Source organism: Sus scrofa, chromosome 14 (genome assembly GCF_000003025.6).
Source record: "Sus scrofa isolate TJ Tabasco breed Duroc chromosome 14, Sscrofa11.1, whole genome shotgun sequence".
In the NCBI taxonomy this organism is placed as follows: Eukaryota; Metazoa; Chordata; class Mammalia; order Artiodactyla; family Suidae; genus Sus; species Sus scrofa.
Genome location: NC_010456.5, coordinates 118,272,096 through 118,293,335, shown reverse-complemented (window position 1 = coordinate 118,293,335; position 21,240 = coordinate 118,272,096). Strand labels below are relative to the sequence as shown.

Genomic DNA, 21,240 nt, shown 5'->3' with positions numbered 1-21,240 from the left:
TGACTAGTACTGTCCAGCATCTCCCTAGAGAAACTAAGATATGAGTCTCAAATCTGTCATTTCAGCAGAGACCTTTTGTTAATTACTGAGTGAACACCTCTACTAGAAAAAGGTGGCCTCTCTTTTGTTGAATATTAATTATATCAGGGCAGATATTTCTCCATCTTTTCCTGTGTGTGTGTGTGTGTGTTATTTTGTGTGTTGTGAGTAGGGTTGTCCAATTACTTCAAGGTCATTCTGTCTTCAATCCATTTATCTCCCTGTAATTGTTTAACTTGCCCTTTCCTCTGGGTTTGCATTCCCTCCAGTATGCTTTTTTTTTTTTCTTTAATGGCCACACCCAAGGCATAAGTAAGTTCCTAGGCCAGGGACTGAATCTAAGCCACAGCTGCAACCCTAGGCCAGAAGGTCTCTACAGCAACACTAGACTCTTTAACCCACAGTGCCAGGCCTCCACGGTGATCTGAGCCATTACAATAGGATTCCTAACCCACCATCACAGTGGGAACTCCCCTCATGAGAAATCGTATCATTTCCATTCTCTGTTCATTCAGGGTAAATACTTCCTTGTTCTAGGGATAAGCATGTAACTCAGGTCCCGGGCCAGGGAAAATTGTCACTGATTTTGTTGTTGTTGTTAAAGCAGTTTCAAAGGGGGTGATCTTTTCCTTCAGAGATGGTGGGCCAGAATCTAAAGCATGAAGAATCTTTCTCCAGAATGAGTCTAACACTGGTGCATTCAAAAGGGCAAAAAAGACAGGTTTTGTTGGCATGATTTAAGATCTTAGATCCAACTGTGTCTCAAGTGCAAACCTTGCGTCCTAAGCAAAAAGTGCCAAAGGATGAGGAACTCCTGTTCTAGACTGAATTCAGGAGCCAGAAGTGACTTCCTTGAGAGAAGTGTTTGGTCGGGGTTAGAGGGGAAAAGAATGGAGGCTTGAACAGGATGCACAGGTGCACCACTATGTTAACATGGAAGAAGACAAATTTCTTGGCAGTGAGAAGGAAGACGGGGGGTATAGTTTGATTGGGCAGGTATGTGGTGGAACAGTTTTGTTGGTGGTACTTCCTTATTTTTTTTTTTCTTTTTAACTCATCTCCCCGGAATTACAAAAGGGAATGGTGGCAAAACTCCCAATAATTAGTGCAAATAATCAAGACTACATGTTTCTGAGGAAGGAACACTGAATTCTCTGGATGATAAAGCAGTTGAAAGAAATAGGCAGAACCAAATATCAATGGAAGAAACAATGAGAAACAGTAAATCCTAAGTTCAAATCAGATCTCTATCACTGATAATCTATGACCTTAAAAAAGTGAACTCAGAGTTCCCATCGTGGCACAGCAGAAATGAATCCGACTAGGAACCAAGAGGTTGTGGGTTCAATCGCTGGCCTCGCTCAGTGGGTTAAGGATCCAGCGTTAGGTCACAGATGCAGCTCGGATCTGGCATTGCTGTGGCTGTGCTATAGGCCGGCAGCTATAGCTCTGACTAGACCCCTAGCCTGGGAACCTCCATAAGTCATAGGTGCAGCCCTAAAAAGACAAAAAAGAAAAATAAACTTAACTTCTCCAAACCTCACATTTCTCCCCTTAAACATTGAATAACAACACATACCTCATGGTGGGCATTGAAATAAGGAATGCCAATAGCCTGGTCTGTGTGTAAGATAGTGAATAAGGAAAAGTACTCTAAAACGCTTTAGATTCTAAGAAGCCAAGATTCAGAAATCAAATTTGAATAAAAGTCACCACTTAGCAAAGATTAGCCTGTTCTGTCATAATTCTAAGAATGACTGTATCTGTCTTTATTTAGCTGTTTGTTGGTGGAAGAGGGCTGTACTCTTTTCAGAATCAACCTCCCCATAACCCAGAATCCAGCCTTGGTGGTGGCCCTTGGTTCTGGAGCACCTGCTGCTTTGCACTGGATCATAGTCATGATGGAAGTGTTCTCTGTGGACAGATGACAGGATGTCTTAGATTATCCCCCAAATCGGGGAGCTGTTTCAAGTGTTAGGATGTTTTGTCCAAGATTCTTTAATCACTCAGCATCCGCTCTTCACAGATTTAATCTTTCTTCCAAGTGACCTAGTGTTGCAGATAAATGCTTCCTGTGGTCTGGGAATTCTCAACGGGCCATAATTAATTGCAGGTTAAGAAAATAAAATAAGGTAGCAGTTTTAAAGTTCTGAACAGAGAGAGTCAAGTGTTGAACCTAAACTAATTGGCTTACTGATAAAGTTTTCCTCCAGGGGCTCTGGGAGACCTTGTATTTTAATGAGTATTTGCCAAGATTAGAAGCTTTTCTAAGCTACTGCTATCCAGCTACCATGGGGAAAAAATGGTTGAAGAGTCTGAACTCTGTACCACTCTCCAAGATTTGCTGGATTCAAAAGGATATCATAGCAAAAATTACACTGCAATTTGGGATAATCAGTTCACCTTTCTCCAAGTTGCCACCTGAGAGATCTTCTTTGAATGTTATGATTGTACAGAGTTGAGACTTGGAATGGATGGGGTCTTCTCTGTCAAAGGTTTCTAAATTAAACCTGAGGCTTCCTGGTCCCCAAATTTATTCCTCTACTATAGACACACTCAGCCAGGGAGTTAAGAAATGTCTGTGTATTTTTTTAAATCAATTATGGAGTGATTTTTGTGTCTATTATTGATATTGCAAATGACCCTCTGATATCCAGAATCATTGAACTAGCCATTCAAAGATGCTCTTGTCATCGAAGGCCTCACTGAATCTTTCTAGTTAAAAGAGATATGACATGCACATGCAAGATGATACCGCGTACTGCCTGCTGCATAAAGAATTGAAGAAAGTAGTTTTGATATCACCAGTGGCTGCTCTGATAAGTGGAAATTTCCCAGAGGAAGTGGCAGTAAACCAGTATTAAAATAAATAGAACTTAAATGAGAGGGAAAAATGAGGTAGTCCTGGGAAATAATATCTCTAATGAGGCAGAATGCTTGAGAGCACAAACTGTTTGTTTGGTGGTATAACACTTTTACATGTCTCCCATTAGGAGTTGGAATTTAATTCCACACCCCGGAACATATCCTGGCCTTAGTGACCTGCTTATAACAAATAGAACATGGCAAAACGATGCCTCATGATTTCCTCCAAGGCTAGATGATAAAAGGTGATAAAAGGCCTCAGCCCCTATCCGTCTTTTGAAACCCTAAACTGCCATGTAGGAAATCTGACTACACTGATGCTGCCATGCTGTGGAGACCACACAGATAAACTACTAGAGAAAGATGGAGATGCCTGAGATCCAGCTGATTTGTTCCCCAGGTGTCTGGGTTCCCAGTTCATGTACCAAACTTGTGAATAAGGAAGGCTTCAAGACAGTTTAGCCCCAGCTGCTGCCTGTCCTCAACTGCATAAGAAACTCAAGCAAAGAATGCCTAGCTTAGTCCAGACAACCCCTCCCATAAGAGTCAAGAGAGACAATAGTAGCAAAGTCTTGTTGCTCTTGCCTCTGCGTTTGGGGTATATTATTACATAGCAATAACTAAAACAGAAGAGTAGTGACGGGAGAAAAATATCACCCTAGGGCCAAGAGTAAAATAAAACTGGAAAGCATGGTTAGACCAGACTAAAGGAACCTTGAATGTTGGGCTGAGAATTTCGACTTTTTTACTTTCACAAAAGTAAAACATTTGGCATCTTCTAAAGATAATTCTGACAGGGATGTGCAGACCACCACTTGGAAGGAGGTGACTAACTCTGGGCAAGAAAATATTGAGAAGTGCTAATGATTTCTAAATAGTACCATCAAAACCCTAAAAGAGGGGAATAGTGGGAAAGGAATAAAGAGACTGATTCTAAACCCATAAAAAGAACAGTCCCACTGTAACTGCTGGCAGATCAACTTCTCCTGACTTATTCTTGTTTTATTACCACCATAGTGCCTTACACATGCTGAGCACATGGCAGGCACAATATATAGTCATGGGCAAGAAAACAATCATGGCTTAATAAATATATTTTTGGCTTGATAGAGGAAGAAGTTGGCTCTATTTTTGGCTTCACAACTTACTGATCATGTAAAAATTAAACAAACTCCATGGGACTAATTTTCTTCTATTCAAAATGCAATAATATCTGCCTCACAGGCTTGATGCAAGCAACTCATCTTCCTTTTAAACCTCCTCTTGGCCAATTATATCAATATCCATATCTTCTGCTCTATTGTATAGGCAGACTCTTCCACACATAATTCTCTAACCCAAATCTGTCTGCCTAATCCAGACCAACATAGCTGCCTGGAAACTTTATCTAGGTGCCTACAGATAATTCAAAATAAACATCAAAAATAAAATTGAGCATCTCCTTATTTCAAATCCCCACTACCACCACTGTCTCAAAGTAGTTAGACACAGTCTAACCACGACTGAAGTTAGTAGATGCAAACTGTTACATGTAGAATGGATAGGCTATGAGAGCCTACTGTACAGCACAGGGAACTATATACAGTCTCTTGGGATTTACCGTGATGCAAGATAATAAAAGAAAACACACACATACACTCCCTTTCTTTTATTCCATCATGGACTATCCCAAGAGACAGGATACATATATCTGTGTGTGTGTATATATATATATGTGTGTATATACACACACATATATATATATATATATATATCTTTCCTGTACAGAAGAAATTGGCACAACATTGTAAATCAACTATGATAAATTTTTTAAGTAAAAAAATAAAATAAAATAGGCTCCTTCAAAGGAGCTATGACTTAAAAAATAAATGTTGATGTCAAAATCTGGCCCTAGTGAAAGACTATTAGGATAAAAATATTTATTTGGGAAACTGTCTGCACTACTTACATTTCTTACCACATAACCCAGCTATCTCTTCTAATCAAAGTTACTTATTGGCTTGCATTTATTGTTTATTAAATAGGAATGAATTGATGAAAAGGAAGCGTTATGTGCAGTGTATATACATGTAACTGATGGATTTGAAAGTCATATGCCCACATTCACATACTTTAGTTCTCCTGTAGCTAAATTAGCTGCATCTCAAAACAAACATAAAGTTAAATATATATATATATATATATATATATAAAACCAGGATGCCCAATGATCCTATACATTGTATAGGCATTTGTGATTATATACTCATTTCCTGCTGTCTCCAGAATATCTCAATTTCCTTTACTTAGAAAACACAAAGTATCTACGGTGACATCTGACTCTGGGGGTTCTCGAGAATCAAGGGATGAGAACTCAAATCACAGTTAGCACATGCGACTCTTCCATTTGAAAGTTACTAGGTGACACAGTTCAGTCCATATTTGAACCAGAGTACATATAGATTCTAAACAAAACATAGGGAGATAAAGTTATTATTATTCCCTCTGCTAATGGAAAAGTTTTCTGTATCCCCCCAAATTCTCTTTGTACCTCTGGACCTTTCTCTGTGACATCTCATGTCAAAGAAAATACTTAGCTGGATTTCAAATCAATCTTAATTAAGGTTACAGCTAGATAAGAACTTCCTTTCTAGTCTGAATAACTGAACTTTTACTCAGTGCAGGCTTGATGCATTCTTTTATGTAATAATAGATGTGGAAGAAATTATAGTTCCTCATCCTAGAAGCTTCTTATAAGTCAGTAAGATGTGTTTTGAAGAGTTTCTTCCGTTCTTTTTCTTAGTGGCTATTTTCTTTCTTCCTTCCTTTCATACTTTCTTTGTTTCTTCTCTTCTTTTTTTTTTTTTAAGAAACCTGAACCTGTTTACATTTGGTGGATTTCGGAGGCAGCTGGGGCAGAGCCCAGGTTTACTGAGGGTGACTTAAACTGATGGAAGAGTATGAGCCAAAAATCTAATCTGCATTAAAGGAGACCTAGTTGACACTACTAAAGATGCCACCTGTTCTCTGGGAGCCAAACTGGCTTCTGTCTTGCTTTTCAGTTTATCCCATCTATATGCAGGTCCCACTGTCACTGATTCTGAGGAATAACTCATGAATGCATTGAAATGTCAGCTATTACTGCATCCTCAATATACTACAAGTGAGATCATTATTCCCGCCAAAATCCTTAAGAACCCATTCTTTAGGAGCTGGTTAAAAGAACCCTAGATATAATAAAAATATACAAATTTCTTTTTCCAGTGTTAGGAAAAACTGATGCTTCTATAAACACAACTCTATCCAAAAATACTTTAGTGCAATTAGAGGCAATGTTTACCAGAGAGCCATTTAATAACTATATTTAGAAAGCTTTATGCATGCAAAAAAATAAGCATAAGCTATGGCCTCACCTACACTAAATCACCAGAAATGTAAGAGATATTTTTTAAAGCATATTTTTCTTTAGTACAAGAAATAGAAAGTAGATAAGAAACAGAAATTTCCTAATAATGGTAGAAATTAAAAGGGAATGAGTTGATTCCAGTTTCAGTAATGCCAGACCACCCTATATTATATTAACCTCCCTTAAATAAAAATTTAACACTCTGGAAAAAAATCATAAAAATATGATTTTCAAGTATTAGAGAATGACAAAAAGCAGGCAGAAACATTAGGCTAATTGAGTTTTGAATGAAAGGAATGAGATCTATGTTTTATAGATTTTTACCCTTGGGGGAATTCCACATTACTATGGTACACAACTCATGCAGAAAACCTCGGGCTTGTCAGTGTGACGTGGTAGAGGACAGAGTCTGCCGCTGCCATAGTGGCTGGAAATTGAGAGAATAACTGGGGAAAAAGAAAGAACCACAGTTGGGGCAGCCCCAAGAATTGCATATGAACTATTCTCCAATCCATAGCTGCCTCCTGAATTTCACATGTATGGATAGGGTAAACCAAAAACCCAACAGAAAGCAATCACTGCAAAACTGAAAATGCTGAGTAAGAATTTCAGCTTCTCACCACAACAGGGGAAAATAAACACAGTTTGGAGTTTGAATCCTACCAAATTAGATAGGTGTGGTCAAAACATGGGCATTTCCATTGAAATTCCAGAAGGAATAAGCCTTAGGAATATAGACTAGGTCTGAGGACTAAGAATTCACCTTAAAACTAAGGGCAAATCCAAAGGGGGGGGGGGGGGGGAGAATGCTGCAGGAGTTTCCTCGTGGCTCAGTGGGTTAGGAATCTGTCATTGTCACTGCTGTAGCTCTGGTTACAACTGTGGTATCAATCCCTGGAACCCAGGAACTTACACATATTTTTGGTGCGGCCAAAAACAAACAAACAAAACCTTACAAAGTATAAGCGATGTGCAGTTTCACTGTGCTTAACTAATAATTTAATTGTTACTAGAGGAAAAATGAACACTTTAGAGGAAAATAGCAGAAAACAGAGTCTACAGCGTAGCATTTAAAATGTCCAATGCACAGCCAAAACTTTTTAGGAATGTGAAGAAACAGATTTTAGCTAAGACTGAGAGAAAAAGCAATCAATAGAAAAAGTGTCACTATGACACAGGTGTTAAATTAGCAGAAGAGATCTCAAGGTGAACATCAACAAGACAAATTAATTACTCGTAAAAGAAAGAAATGGACATTCTATGATCTCAAAGTAAAATATATGAATTAGAAAATGTTCCTATGGTCTTAAGACCCAGCTGCAGCAGCAAAAGAAAACATGGTCATTGATAATGAAAACAGATCAATAGAAATTACTCAATCTGAAAAGAGTAAAATATAGATGAACAGGAGTTTATCTCATGGCTCAGCGGTAATGCACCCGACTGGTATCTATGAGGACACGGGTCCAAATCCTGGCCTCACTCAGTGAGTTAATGATCAGGCATTGCTGTGAGCTGTGGTGTAGGTTACAGACGAGGCTCGGATCCTGCATTGCTGTGGCTGTGGTGTAGGCCAGCAGCTACAGCTCAGGTTCAACCCCTAGCCTGGTAAATTCCATATGCCGCAGGTGTGGCCCTAAAAGGACAAAAAAAAAAAAAAAAAAAAGAAAAAGAAAAAAGTAGATGAACAAAGCCTCAAACACCTGTGAGGTCATTACCAGTGACTCACTATATATATGTAATAGGACCCCCTAGAAGAAGAGGAGAGAAAAAGTAGTGGATTGCTTATCAAGAGTTACAATACTTATCATTTATTAAGCATTTACAATGTTTGAGGTACTATGCTAAGCTCTTTCATATAGAATATCATCTTCAATTCTCTTGTCAACCCATGTATTAGGTATTAGCACAGCCCAACTTTATAGATGTGCAAAATGAGACTCGGAGAACTTAATTGGCTTTCCCAAGTTCCTACAGCAACAAAGAAACCTAAATGCCACACATATCTTGTGTGTCTGACCCTATACTTATGCATCTAACACATATTACCTTCCATTAATAAGAGTTTTATGAACTATTTCAAGTATTCTAAATCTGCTCCTACTACAATTTTAATGGGGATATTATTCTTCATCCTCTACTGACAAACTAAGGAGGACGTGTTCCAGGCATCATGCTGTCATAGTAACATTTTACAGATTGAAAAAAAAAAAAAAGTGTCATGTTTTAGAGCCAATTCTTATGAGCCTGCACGAGCCAATTGTACATATCTCTTTCCAGGTCCATGTTCAGTCACATCAGGCTGGTAGCTTAAAATTGGCATGGTAAAACATTTACACTACAAAGACTGGCAAACATAATAGCTTTCTTTCCACCTCCGTGCAACTTCCTCTCCCTCCCAGCAGAGCCAGCTAGACACATTTGCCAGCATACCACTGACATTTAACAGTTTCCTCCCAGTCCTACCTTAATGGCTTGAAATAAAATCTCTTTTTTTTTCATAAACATACACATACACAAAAAAATCAAAGATAACAGTTACCTTCATGGATAGCATGAATCAAGAGGCACATGTGATCAATTTATTTTCTCCCTGTAGGAGAGCTCAACTTTCTTCTTTGCATTGACTCCATTCTCAGACTGTTACTTTGTGATGAAAGATGGCTAGAGAAATTCCAGGAGAAACAAACAAATATGTCCCTCTCTTGGTCATCCCAAACACATCCTAATATTAGTTTTTATCAGTTCTACGTTGGTTCCATAACTAACTGTACATCCAGTCCAATTTTGCGTGTAAGGAAGAGGCTGTGGAACTGCAAGTGGGATCAGCTCTTCCCAAAGCATATTGCTTATTATAGGAGCTATAATTTTTCAAAGGGAAGTGAGGGAATTTTTACAAAGAAGGGGAAATCTGAGTGGCATGGCTAAAATGATAATAATTTAAAAAATAATAGTAATAGAACTCAGCAGGTACATGAATATTCTGTTTTAAACTGTGATGTCGAATAGGAATCACATTGTCATTCCTAGGCCAACCCATGAAATAAGGCTGATAATACTTCCTTGGATTATGGAGACTTCTGGCCTTTCTACAACGTGCAGGTCTTTTATGCCCACTGGAGGCTTCACTCACACAGCATCTTCCTTGCCAATGAAGTATTTGAGTAAGATGTCAACCAAATTTCTTAGCAGCTGAATCATCTCCATGTCATGCCTTAGACGTTGTCTGGCCACCCAGCAGAGTTAGAGCAGTGTAGACAAATGGCACGGACCTGGTTAAAGGATGGGGAAAAAAAAAAAAGAAAAAAAGAAAGGGGAAAACTTTATTTTTCTAATGTTACAAGAGTATGAAAAAAAAAAGAATATGAGTTTAATCTTCTGTAGGTTTTTCAAGCGATCTGAAATTTAGCATAGGAGATATTAAATGCAATCCGAAACCTTGAAAAAGAATGTGAATCTATGTTTTAGTCTTATTTAAAATGAATGAGGCTGCCAGTTCCCATTTCAGCAACAATATTTTATAAATCTATGCTTTGTAGATTGATCCTGCTGCACACGTGGATTACCAGAGAGGTACTGCTTGGGTTTTCAGAGTGGAGGAGTGGTCCTTTGAGACACAGCTAAGGAGACGAGCAAAGACAGGTAAATCTCTGGCTTTCAACTTATTTTTCCTTTTATCACATCCTGTTGCTCTTTGAATAGGGTCACATTGCTGTCACAAATGCTTCTAGTGCCTTGGATGTGTTTACCATCTCCTTTTGCCCAACGTGAGGCTGGGTCCACATATTTCCAGACCAGCATTATGGGTGGGGACAAGGGACTCCATTGGTCAAATGCGTGATCAGAGTTCACTATTATAGAAAGACATGTTCTCTGCGCTGGATGAAGACACCACCTTTTCTTGAAAACACCACAGTGCAGTTTTGAAATTGTTGGATCTCAGACGTTGTCATTATGACTTTTGGAAGCACTTATACAAATGTCTATACCCTTTATCTTCAATACATCCTCTCAACTCTCCATTAACCTAAACCTTACGATTATTACCACTTCACATCTATTCCTGCCACTATAATGTCTCTTTTTTCTTTCATCTATCCAATCTAAATCCTTATCACATTTTAAAATCTGCTTCACCCTATTTCACCTCCTTCCCAAACCATTACTTTCTATGATAGTTCACTGATTCCTGATACCCTATAGGATTTATCATCGACATAATTCATTTTAATACTTAATCATGAAAGTTCTTTTTCCTTGTGTATTTTTATGTTTTTCGTTTTGTTTTTTATTTACATTTTTACAGACAAGGCTATCTCCACACACCTAAACAGATGGGCCAATGACTTCGTATTCCTTATAACTTTTGTTGCCATAGTGACCCCAATTATTTCCTCATACATTATCACAATTCTCTAACTACTGATATTTTAATTCTTGAATTTGGTGTATTTCAATATACCCAGGAGGCCTGGACAAAAAGAGAAAGACATATTCCTGGGATTTATTCCTGAGGTTTCAATTCAGAAGGTCTTGGATAGATTCAAGAACTGTGTTATCCTTTTAATAAAATTAATGCAAATTATTCTGAGGCACATAAGGCAAGACTGAACTCTGAAAAAATGTTTATGTGGAACTTTTAACTGACTCTTTCCAGAGTGTTCCTGAGTCATTAGTAAATGTCTTTTTAAAAATGAGAACATCTCTGTTCTCCGTGGAACCACACAGTCTCTCAACCTCCAAGCATTAAAAAAAAAAAAAAAAAAAAAAAAAGAAAATAGAAGAGATTGCCGTTTTGAATGTGAATTTTAAAGACACCTAGCTCTCAGACCTGAGATGCTGAGTAGCTTAGGTTTCTCTCACCAGCGTATCTTCCTGATGGAAGATTCCATAGAGAAAAGCCGTGTACTTGGATGGCCAATCGGTTGCACAACACTATCAGGATTTACAGAGATTAACTTGAACCCCATTGTCACTTGCCTAACAAATCATATCATTTGATTCTCATTTTTGATTTCCTGTCAGTTGTTACTAAAGGGTCATCAAAAATTCAACCCGGTTCACAGTCCGTTCATCTTATATGATGGGGATGTCATCTCATAGGTAGAAGTTTCTTCCTATTTACCTTATGAGAAGTGTTGGGGGTTGAGTAGCATGTTGAGATGTTTCACTGGCTCACCCAGTGCCCACCTAAGCTCCAGTGAGGTTTTCCCTTTTGAAGCTTCAGAGAGTGTAGACTGGTGAAGCACACGTATAGCAAAATTGTACAATAAAAATAGTCCCATGCTGGTTCCAGGAGACATGGGTCCTGGTGCCCAATCTGGAAAAAATGATAGATAACTTTATTAAACCTTTTGCTAAAGGTTTTCATTCATTTTCTCATTTGAATTTCCCAACAACACTACATTGTCCATTTTGCAGCTGAAGAAATCATGCTATAGAAGATTAAATGTTTTGCCTAATGGTACAGAGCTTGTAAGTGGTAAAATGGGGATTTGAAGCAGGCAGGCTGATTGTGTAAACTACTCCAAAGTACTGAGATACTGTGTCACTGCTTCACATGTTAGGGACCTCAGATAACTTAAAACTTAATCTATACACATCTATTATACGTGTTTGCCTATGTGCCAGTTCTGGGTATTGCATGGGATTAACTTACAGTTCAAGTTTTAAAAATGTATGCAAGAGAGGCAAGGTAAAATGAAATGCCTACAGTGCCCTGGCAGGTCATATGGAGAATATAATTCCAGTTCAAATGGGTAAGAAGCATTTTTCCCCAGCCCACTGTGACTGTGTGGAAATGCTGACCTAAAATTGCAGTATCTCTCTTGCAATTTTTTCTTTTTTTTTTTTTTTTTGGTAGAGAAGTATGTGAAATATTTGACTTTAAAAAATTAGCTAAAAGGACTATGATAAATATAAAAATCCTCTAGAATGCTAGCCTGACTTCTATGCATTATACAAATGTAGTCGTCTTAATAGAAGTAGCCTTTGTACTAGAATACCAAAGAAATCTCTTAGCTTACCATGATCTCTGATGCCTTATTCCTAAAATGGATCTGAGTGTAGAACTTTGCTCCATGTATTTTCTTAATAACTTCAACTCTAACCCATTTTAAATCTTCATATACTATATGAAAATCATACTCTTGACCTTGAGCAACTTAAATTGAGATTGAGGATATAGAAATCACATACGTTAAAAAATGATCTGAAATTTATTTTGCAAAATCTTTCAGAAAGAACATATTCCCTGCTTGTTAGAAGAAGTAACTGGAATAAGATATTAAAAAAATAAGACTTTCAAAAGAGGAAATTATAAGAGAACTATAAGGATAAGGCAATTGAACTCTAGCAATGAGAATGCATTTGGCAAAATTTGGTAAAAAAGGAGCTAAGATTCTGGGAAATGGTTTTGTCAGGGTGCATAGCCATTTGGGAGAAAAAACTCAGATAGTTAAGTCTTTCAAATAACTGTAGGGTCTTTAAATGCAGAAAAATGTTAAATTTTATCTTGATAAATCCAAGGGTTAGGGTTAGCATCAATTAAAAGACAGCTTTTGTTTGGTAAAGGGAAACACTTCTCAAACTATTATATGTAGACAAGTCTGCACCAAGAATTAGTGAGTTAACTGTCACTGTAACCATCTAAAACAAAGATAGAGGGACAAGCAGTGCTGCTTAAAGATGTATTTTAGCATTAAAATGTGGGGTGAATATGGTACCAGTTCACAAACCTGACTGCTCATCAGAATTATCAATATTTTGAAACATGCAAACTTAAGCGCATCTGATTCAGTAGGTCTAGGAGAAGCCTGAGAACTTGTGTTTGAGCCAAGCAATGTTCAGTTAACCTGTGTAACCACCTGCCATTGGGACCAATGCACCTGTACGCCAAAAGTCCTCCTTTGGGTTTAGGATTATCTAAAATAGCTTTAAAATATTTACCTTTTATTGAGCACACATTGTGTGGAGGTGTATGACATTTGCATTCCAGTCATTATCTTTTCTAACACTTGTCCCACTCAGGGGGCATGTCCCCTTTTATAAATGAGTAAAGTGATACTTTTTGAGGCTATGTAGTGGAGTGGAAAAACTACTATATATACTGTCTGGTGTGTGTTGCATGGTGCTTAAAAGGAGAGTTACCCCTGGAATTGGGGATTCTGGGAGAGCAGAAAGGAAGTGACCCAAGGAGGGTGATAACACCTGTAGGAATTTTGTAAGCAATGGCTCCTGTAAAGTCTTCTCACACAGAGCAGTTGTGATTATCGGTCTCCCCACCCATCCTGGAACACCAACAGCCTTCTGTAACATATGAATGAAATTAGTTTAAGGGACAAGGATAATGAGGAAGGAAGGTGCACAAGAAGAATCTGGAGGGAAAAGTATTTCCCAAATGCAGTGATAGTTATCTGATTAATGCCTTGGCAGCCTGCCCATATCTGCACTTAGAGGCACACAGAATTTTCTCAAAAGGAGCTGATTGAGCAGGAATGTGGTGACTATGTAAAGCACACTCAATAACATAAACACAATCAGGGTGACCAGTTTCAGAGGAGGGGCAGTGCCCGTGGTACTAAAAATTTCCCTTTCCAATGCCTCCTCAACTGCCAAAAGGCAGCACAGGCACTTTGTGGTGATCAAATGGTTCTGTGCACCTCATTAATTTATTTTCCCCTCCAGGACAGAACAATAGAAATAAGAAAGTCAATTTTTTCAATCCAAAGCAGAACAAGTTTTGCTAAATTAAAATGATTCTGGATAAGTAAAGGTCAGTCAGGTCTTAGGGCTCTTTCTTCATTAGCAAAAATAAACATCCAGCATTATTGCTTCCAGCTTCTGTTATCAAATGGAAATGCTGGCAGATGCCATCAGCAGGTCCCAGTGAGGCATGTGTTACATTACCAGAATCATAAACAGCCAAGACAAGAGCCAATTTCATATATATATGTATGTGTGTATATACATATATATATATATATATATAATATAATATATATGTAACAATAGAATTATAACTATATGTCAATATTTTAAATAATACCCTTATGCTAGAAATAATGACCTTTATGGAAACAATGAGGCAATTGTGCTATATGTTTCTGCTTACTCAGGTTTTATGTTCTTCAGAAATAAGGCTGCAACAACAGAGAAAGTCAGATGTCCTCTGAGAGATGGTGACAGCCCTCTTTAACCATGAATTGGGCTATGTTGACATAATCTTAGTGGCACCAAGTATCTTGAGATATCAAGAGAAACTATGTTCAGATCTTGTCAATAAACACAGTCTGGATGGTGCAGAAAGAGATTAGGCAGAAGACCAAGCTGGAGGCTTTTCATAATGAGATAGTAAGAGTATTGTTGAAAAAGGAACTGAGCATATTAGAAATTTCAGTAGTTTATCTGAGCAAAAACCATTTTGAATTGGGCAGGTCCAATCCACAGATGGTTAGAGGTGCTCCATGACTGGAGCTAAGGGCAAGATGCCAGACTTCCTAGGGAAGAGGCAGAAGCAAATCAGGGAACTTACTTGATTGGCTGTAGCTTAAGCAGTTGTATTATTTGGAAAAGCCTAGCTGGCTGTTTGTGATTAGTTGTCCTTAGATTTTCATTTCTTTACCTTGATACATTACAGATAGGTTTTGGTTTGCTTATGCAGGATGTCCAAAGCATAAAAATTCTTTCGTTGGATGCAGTGGTAGCAAATAAAAGTAGAACCATGTACTTCCTTTCCCCTTCTCTGGAGCCTCCCTTCTGTTGGCCTCACCTAAAAGGAAGCCATGTAACCAGGGAAAAATATGTTTTGCGTAATTTATTTCTAACATCATAACACCAAGTAAGTAAAATATGAAATTAACAGTAATAATAGCATGATGATAGCCAACATACATGGGTTTTTAAAAAGGCTTAATGTCACCTTTGACCGTGTTTTGTATAAAATTCAGTGGAATATATATACATTCAAGGAGAAGGAGCGAATCAATGGAATATCATTGTTTGCAGAAGAGGATAAGGATAAACAAATACAGTCATATATTTATATATAGTATGGAGTTAAAACCTGTGTCAGTGTGGTTTCAGTATTCGGTGATCTTAGTTAAGAAAATTTCATGCATATGTCTTGGGGGAAGAGTCCTGGTATATATGTGCCTATGATCATCTGTATTTTCATTCATTCCACAGGTATTTGAACTTAAACAGCAAATTTAATCTGTACAGATATTTACTCCAAGTCAATCCTCATTCACCTTGTAATTAAATTATCTTAAGTATAAGTCAAAACAATACAATTAATAATTACATAAGAAGTTCAAATAAGCATAAAATAGGAAATGAGAGCTTTTTGAAATTACCTTATGAGATATTTTTCTAAATGGTTTATCTTTCATAATGAAATAGTATATGGCTAACTCACATGCAATACAGTTTATTCAATCATAAAAGAGTAGAGCCATTCAAAATTCTTCACTCTATGTGTCATTATTCTTCCTGTATAACCCACAAAAACATACTGGAGATGGTGAAATATCCCTCCCTCTACAGGAAATGAAAGGAATCAGAAGTGTTTTTGCAGTAGTTAATTATATATAAACCATGCTCTCTGGAATAGAGGAAATGGATTGTACTGGAAAGGTTTTGAAAGAGATAAATAAGGGGGAAAGCAAAGAGCTAGATTTAGAAAATAAAACTAAAAATTGGCAGACAGAAATTCTAGATTTCTCTCAATCTCCTGTGTCTCCAAATAATGATGCCATTAGTTGCCAGATAACCCAGAGCAAACAGGAGAAAGAGTCACAGAAATTATGTGGAATCAAAAGCAAGAATTTATGAAAATGAAACTTATCAGGCTGAAAAATCCTACTAGGAAGTTTGGAGGTTGAAAGGATTGTTAAAATTCTGCCCCTCTAATGCATTCTCTGATTGATGAGCAAGTTCAAGGGATTTGAATAAGTAAAATATAGGGGGAAACAATCTCATCTACAAATTATAGATACTGTGTCAAGGTTAAAAAGCATATTCTTAACACCAAAAATACTGATCATACTAGAAAGAGGAAAGTAGTCAAACTAATAAAAGACTGAATTGAAAGCCTGCGTGATTAAGATGGGAAACAGGACTCATTCTCATGCTTTTTTTCTTTGGAAATTAAAAAAAAAAAAAAACTGGCAGATTCAAGAAAATGTGGGCATTACACTTCCATCTGATATTGATAACTTCCCAAAATGTTGACTTCTCCATTTTGATGTTTTTCATAATAAATCCACCTGTACAGGATATGTTGACTGACCCTGCATATGAAATCAACTGAATGGTTTAGAATCAAAGTCAGCTGTGCTTGTCTTGAGCCAAGGCTTTGCTGGATCACATTTGTTTTGATCCAAGGTTCTTGAGGCATGCCTGAATTACCAGCTCTTATGCTGGTCACTACCCAGCTGCCAGAATATGACCTGGAAGCTGATTGAGTAAATAACTTCATTGAGCCAAGAAATTTTAATCCCTTAACAACCTCTTCATCTATGACTACACATATTTATTCCCACCAAAGCTGGATCCCGATATTCTTTAACTTCACAAGAGAAACTCACATTCATTGGACATCTGCAGTGAATCAGTCATTGGTTTGAAGGATTCAAAGCTAAATAAAGCACAGTCCTTCCTTCAGGATACTTAGTTTTCTGAAGGGTTAGAAAGTTCTATGTTGTATAATAAATCTTATAATAAAGGTATTTTCAGGGTTTTCTGGAAACCCATTGGAGGAATAATGGCCTATGACAGTATAATTCCAGTCCAAACTGGGTCCTCCAAGATGTACAGTTTGAGTCTTAAAATATGAACAGGGCCTTCAGAGATAGAAAAAAAATGAGGAGGTAGAAATATTGGCATCAACATTTAACATTGTGGTGTGCTTGTACCAGTAACTATGTTAACTTATTTGCATACATTATTTACAATTAATACCCTACACAACCGTATGAGGTAGCACCATTACTGTTTTCAATTTACAAAAGAAAAGCGTAGTTCAGTGAGATTATGGGAACTCAACATTCAGAATCAGGGCATCTAACTCTAAAACACATGCTCTAAATACCAAGAGCTCTACCTCCCTGTCACAATGGAAGGAAGGGTACTGCAAGGAGATAGAAGCAACTGTGATAATAGGAAGCTGGGCAAGGACACGAAAAAGCAGGAAAATGACAATATCTGGAGGGGCAGGAAAGATCAGAAAAGACATTGATGCCATAGTATGGACCTTGAGTTTTTAGGTGGAAAACAGTTGAAGTCCATTGGTACTTAGCTAGAGGGAGGCTACGGTCAGATTGGAATTTTAGTAAATGTATTCCAGGAGAATTGTGAATAATTAGACTAGAGACAGGTGATACCAGGAACAGGGAGGCAAGCCCAAAAGATGACATATAATCCAGGTTCAAAGTAAAGAGAACCTCAAATAATTCAGGGACAGTGGAATATAGGGTTAAACAAGATTAAAAAGTTATTTTAAGGTAGAGTTATAGAAACTTATGCAACAACTGTGTACAGAAGGTAAGTGAGGGTAGGAATCTTAGTTGCTTCCATAGTATTAGGATTAGGCAATGTCATTTATTGAAACATGGAGAATAGGAAGAAGAGGGACAGTTTTATGGAGGAAATAATGCTAATGTTTTTACAGGTTAAGAGAATTTTAGTGTCATCTATGAAGAGATATTTGCAGAAATGTGTGGGTCTAGGATTCACTTGAGTGATAATCCAGGATGTACTGAGATTCTTGCCTTTTGAGAGGTCACCTTGGTGGAGATGTAGAGGAAGAATTTAAGCATCAGATGGGTGTTTAGGTTAGATGCCACACATAATTGACCAATTATGTACTAAAAGCTAGGTTGCAGGAGTTCCCATCATGGCTCAGTGGAAAATGAATCTCACTAGCATCCATGAGGATGCAGGTTCAATCCCTGGCCTTGCTCAGTGGGTTAAGTAACCAGCATTGCTGTGAGCTGTGGTGTAGGTCATAGATGCGGCTCAGATCCCATGTTGCTGTGTTGTGACGTAGGCCATCGGCTACAGCTCTGATTCAACCCCTAGCTTGGGAACCTCCATATGCCGTGGGTGCAGCCCTAAAAAGACAAAAAAATAAATAAATAAAAGCTAGGTTGCAGTACTGGAATATTTAGTAATGAATCTGCTTACATTTGTACTTGATGATAATATGCATTTACCCAACAAAGATGATAACATACACAAGATTTCTAAAGATGGCCCCAATTACCCACTCCAAGCATTCACACCCTTTTATATGTGTGAGTCTCTTTACAGCTCCTCCTATCATCACAAACAGCAGGAATATATTTTTCCAATCCTTAAACTTGGGCTAACTTTTGACTTACTTTGACAATGGAAGACATTTAAAGTTCTGAGCCCAAGTTTCAAGAGGTCTTGCATATTTCCACTCTATGTCTCTTGTAATATCACCACTGTCATGATAAGTCACGGCTAATCTGCTGGAGCATGAAAAGCAACATGGCTTAAAGACCCAATTTTTCTAGGCAAGGCCATTCCAGAGCAACTAGCCAGCAGCTGACATACCAACTGCTGCACGACTCAGCCCTATGGACATTCCCACTACCTGTAGATTCACCAGCAACAGGAAATGCTTGTTGTTTCAATCCAAGCAATTTTTCAAATATTTTACTGGCTGCTAAAACCTCTTCAAATGATTAAATCATCTGTGGAGTTCTCTACAGGAATTCAGGAAAAACAGGGAGAATATAAGCTCTAAAAATATTTCAGTAATACTAAGAGAACTTCAATTAATAAAAAGTTGGCTTTTGTGTTCTATGATGCATATAGATATGTACGTATGACAGTATCTATTGTGATTTGACTCAGATAGAACCCAAGTATCACTGACTTAAGTGAGCTTTTTTCTAGAATCTGAATCATTTGTCATTTAGAAAGCGATAATCATGCAGACCCCAGGGAGAGGTAGATCCATGGCTAAATTCCATGCTTCATACTCCTTATTTTAATGGCCTGAGAGAAGCTCCTTTGCTCTCCATCCTCCTCTATAATTTTTTTCCTATTTTTTGTAATCTTCTGTGATATTTTTTTTAATGTTAGTGGGAAACTTACTCCTTAAATAAGAACAAATATATTCAAGTGAATTTTCATCAAAATAGTTATAAAGGATACTGCCCTGCTGCCTCAATTTCCAATCCTTTCAACTTTTCTTTATAAAAATATTATATGAAGGGATTTAAATAAAACAGGTTACAATGATCACATATGGGTTCCCTGACCAGGAGCTCATGAGAGCAGGACTGTGGATTACAGTCCTTGTACAGCTTCCACATGCTGTGTTTTAGATCCACTTGAGCACATCTGGTTGACTGGATAGAGGATATTTTTCAGTAAAAGATTCTCAGGCCCAAATAAACCTACTGGCCCATTCACTCTTGGCTTAGCTTTCTCTTCTGTGTTTGAACTGGATCAGGTCCTAAATATCACAGCCATTATGCAAAACCTGCATTATTTTTAGGCACCAGGCACCCCGAGATTCAGAGAGTGGATCAGTTTCCTATACCCACATAAGGGCTTCCTACCTGAGACCGACCCTGATGGTCCCCAGCTTGCGGGGTTGGTCAGGCCTCTTTATTGAGGACATAGGACTTTGCTGGGCTTTGACAGGATCATGTTTCTCTTGGGCTCGCAGATTCCACTGCCTCTTTGGACTTGCCTGTTTCTCTCTTTTTCCAAATCTTCCTTACCTGTCCCAGTTCAGACTAATGAATTCACAAAGATGAATAAAAATAGCCAGGGTCCCTGCATTCCTCGATCTTGTTCTTGTTTTTAAATTGGGATCAATTTTCAATTGCGACTTTCTGTCCAGGGTGTGGAAGCCTTCCACAAATGCCAGCCTAAGGGACAGCATTTCTGCAAGCAAATATATGACCATAGGGAGTTCCCACTGTGGCTCAGTGATAATGAACCAAGTAGTGTCCATGAAGATGTGGGTTCGGGCCTTAGTCAGTGGGTTAAGGATCTGGCATTACCATAAGCTGTAGTTTAGGTCACAGATGCAGCTCAGATCTTGCATTGCTATAGCTGTGGCATAGGCTGACAGCTGCAGATACAATTTGACCCCTAGCCTGGGAACTTTCATATGCCCATGTTTTTTTCTCACATAAAAACAATATATGTGAGACCACAAACTGAAATTATTATTTATCATTCAACCCTTACCCTGCAAATGAGCACAGCTGATCTGATAGAAAGCTCAGGAGGCAGTCTGACCTCAATGTGAAAATCTAACCTTTCACAACCCAAACCAAACATTTTTAATGTCTATCATCTTCAAAATACAAAAATATTAAAAAGGCAAATAGCAAGTGTTGGCAAGGATGCAGAAAAGTTGGAAACCTCTTTACATGCTGGTAGGAATGTAAAATGGTGTAGCTGCTTTGGAAAACAGTTTGTAACTTCTGCAAATAGTTAAATATAGAGTTATCATATAAATAAGCAGTTCTCCCACAAGGTATATATATCCCCAGGAAAAATAAGATATGTCCACCCAAAAATGTGTGCATAAATGTTCACAGAAGTAACTATTTATAATAATCAACAATTTTAAACAATCCAAATGTCCATCAAATAAAACATGGTATAACCACCAATGGACTATTATTTGGTAATAAAAAGATGTAAAATACTGATACATGCTACAACATGGATGAACCTTGAAAACATGCTAAATGAAAGAAAGCCCATATTTTATAATCCCATTTATGTAAACTGTCCAGAGCAGATAAATCTATAGAGACGGAAATAGGTTAGTAAGAAGGGCTGAGGAGATTTGAGGACCAAGCAGTGTAGCATTTCTTTTGGAGACAAAGAAAATGTTCTAAAATTAATTATGGTAATAGATACCCACTTGTGTGAATATGTTGAAAGTCACT

General features: G+C 37.7%; 1 long non-coding RNA gene across 1 annotated transcript in view; it reads left to right on the top strand.

Moving 5' to 3' along the window:
* Positions 1–21,240, top strand: part of LOC106506120 — a 348,395-nt gene that overhangs the window by 285,443 nt on the left and 41,712 nt on the right. The window contains exon 2 of the long non-coding RNA XR_002338525.1: positions 9,829–9,931. This is a non-coding gene — a long non-coding RNA (uncharacterized LOC106506120). The remainder of the gene's footprint in view (positions 1–9,828; positions 9,932–21,240) is intronic.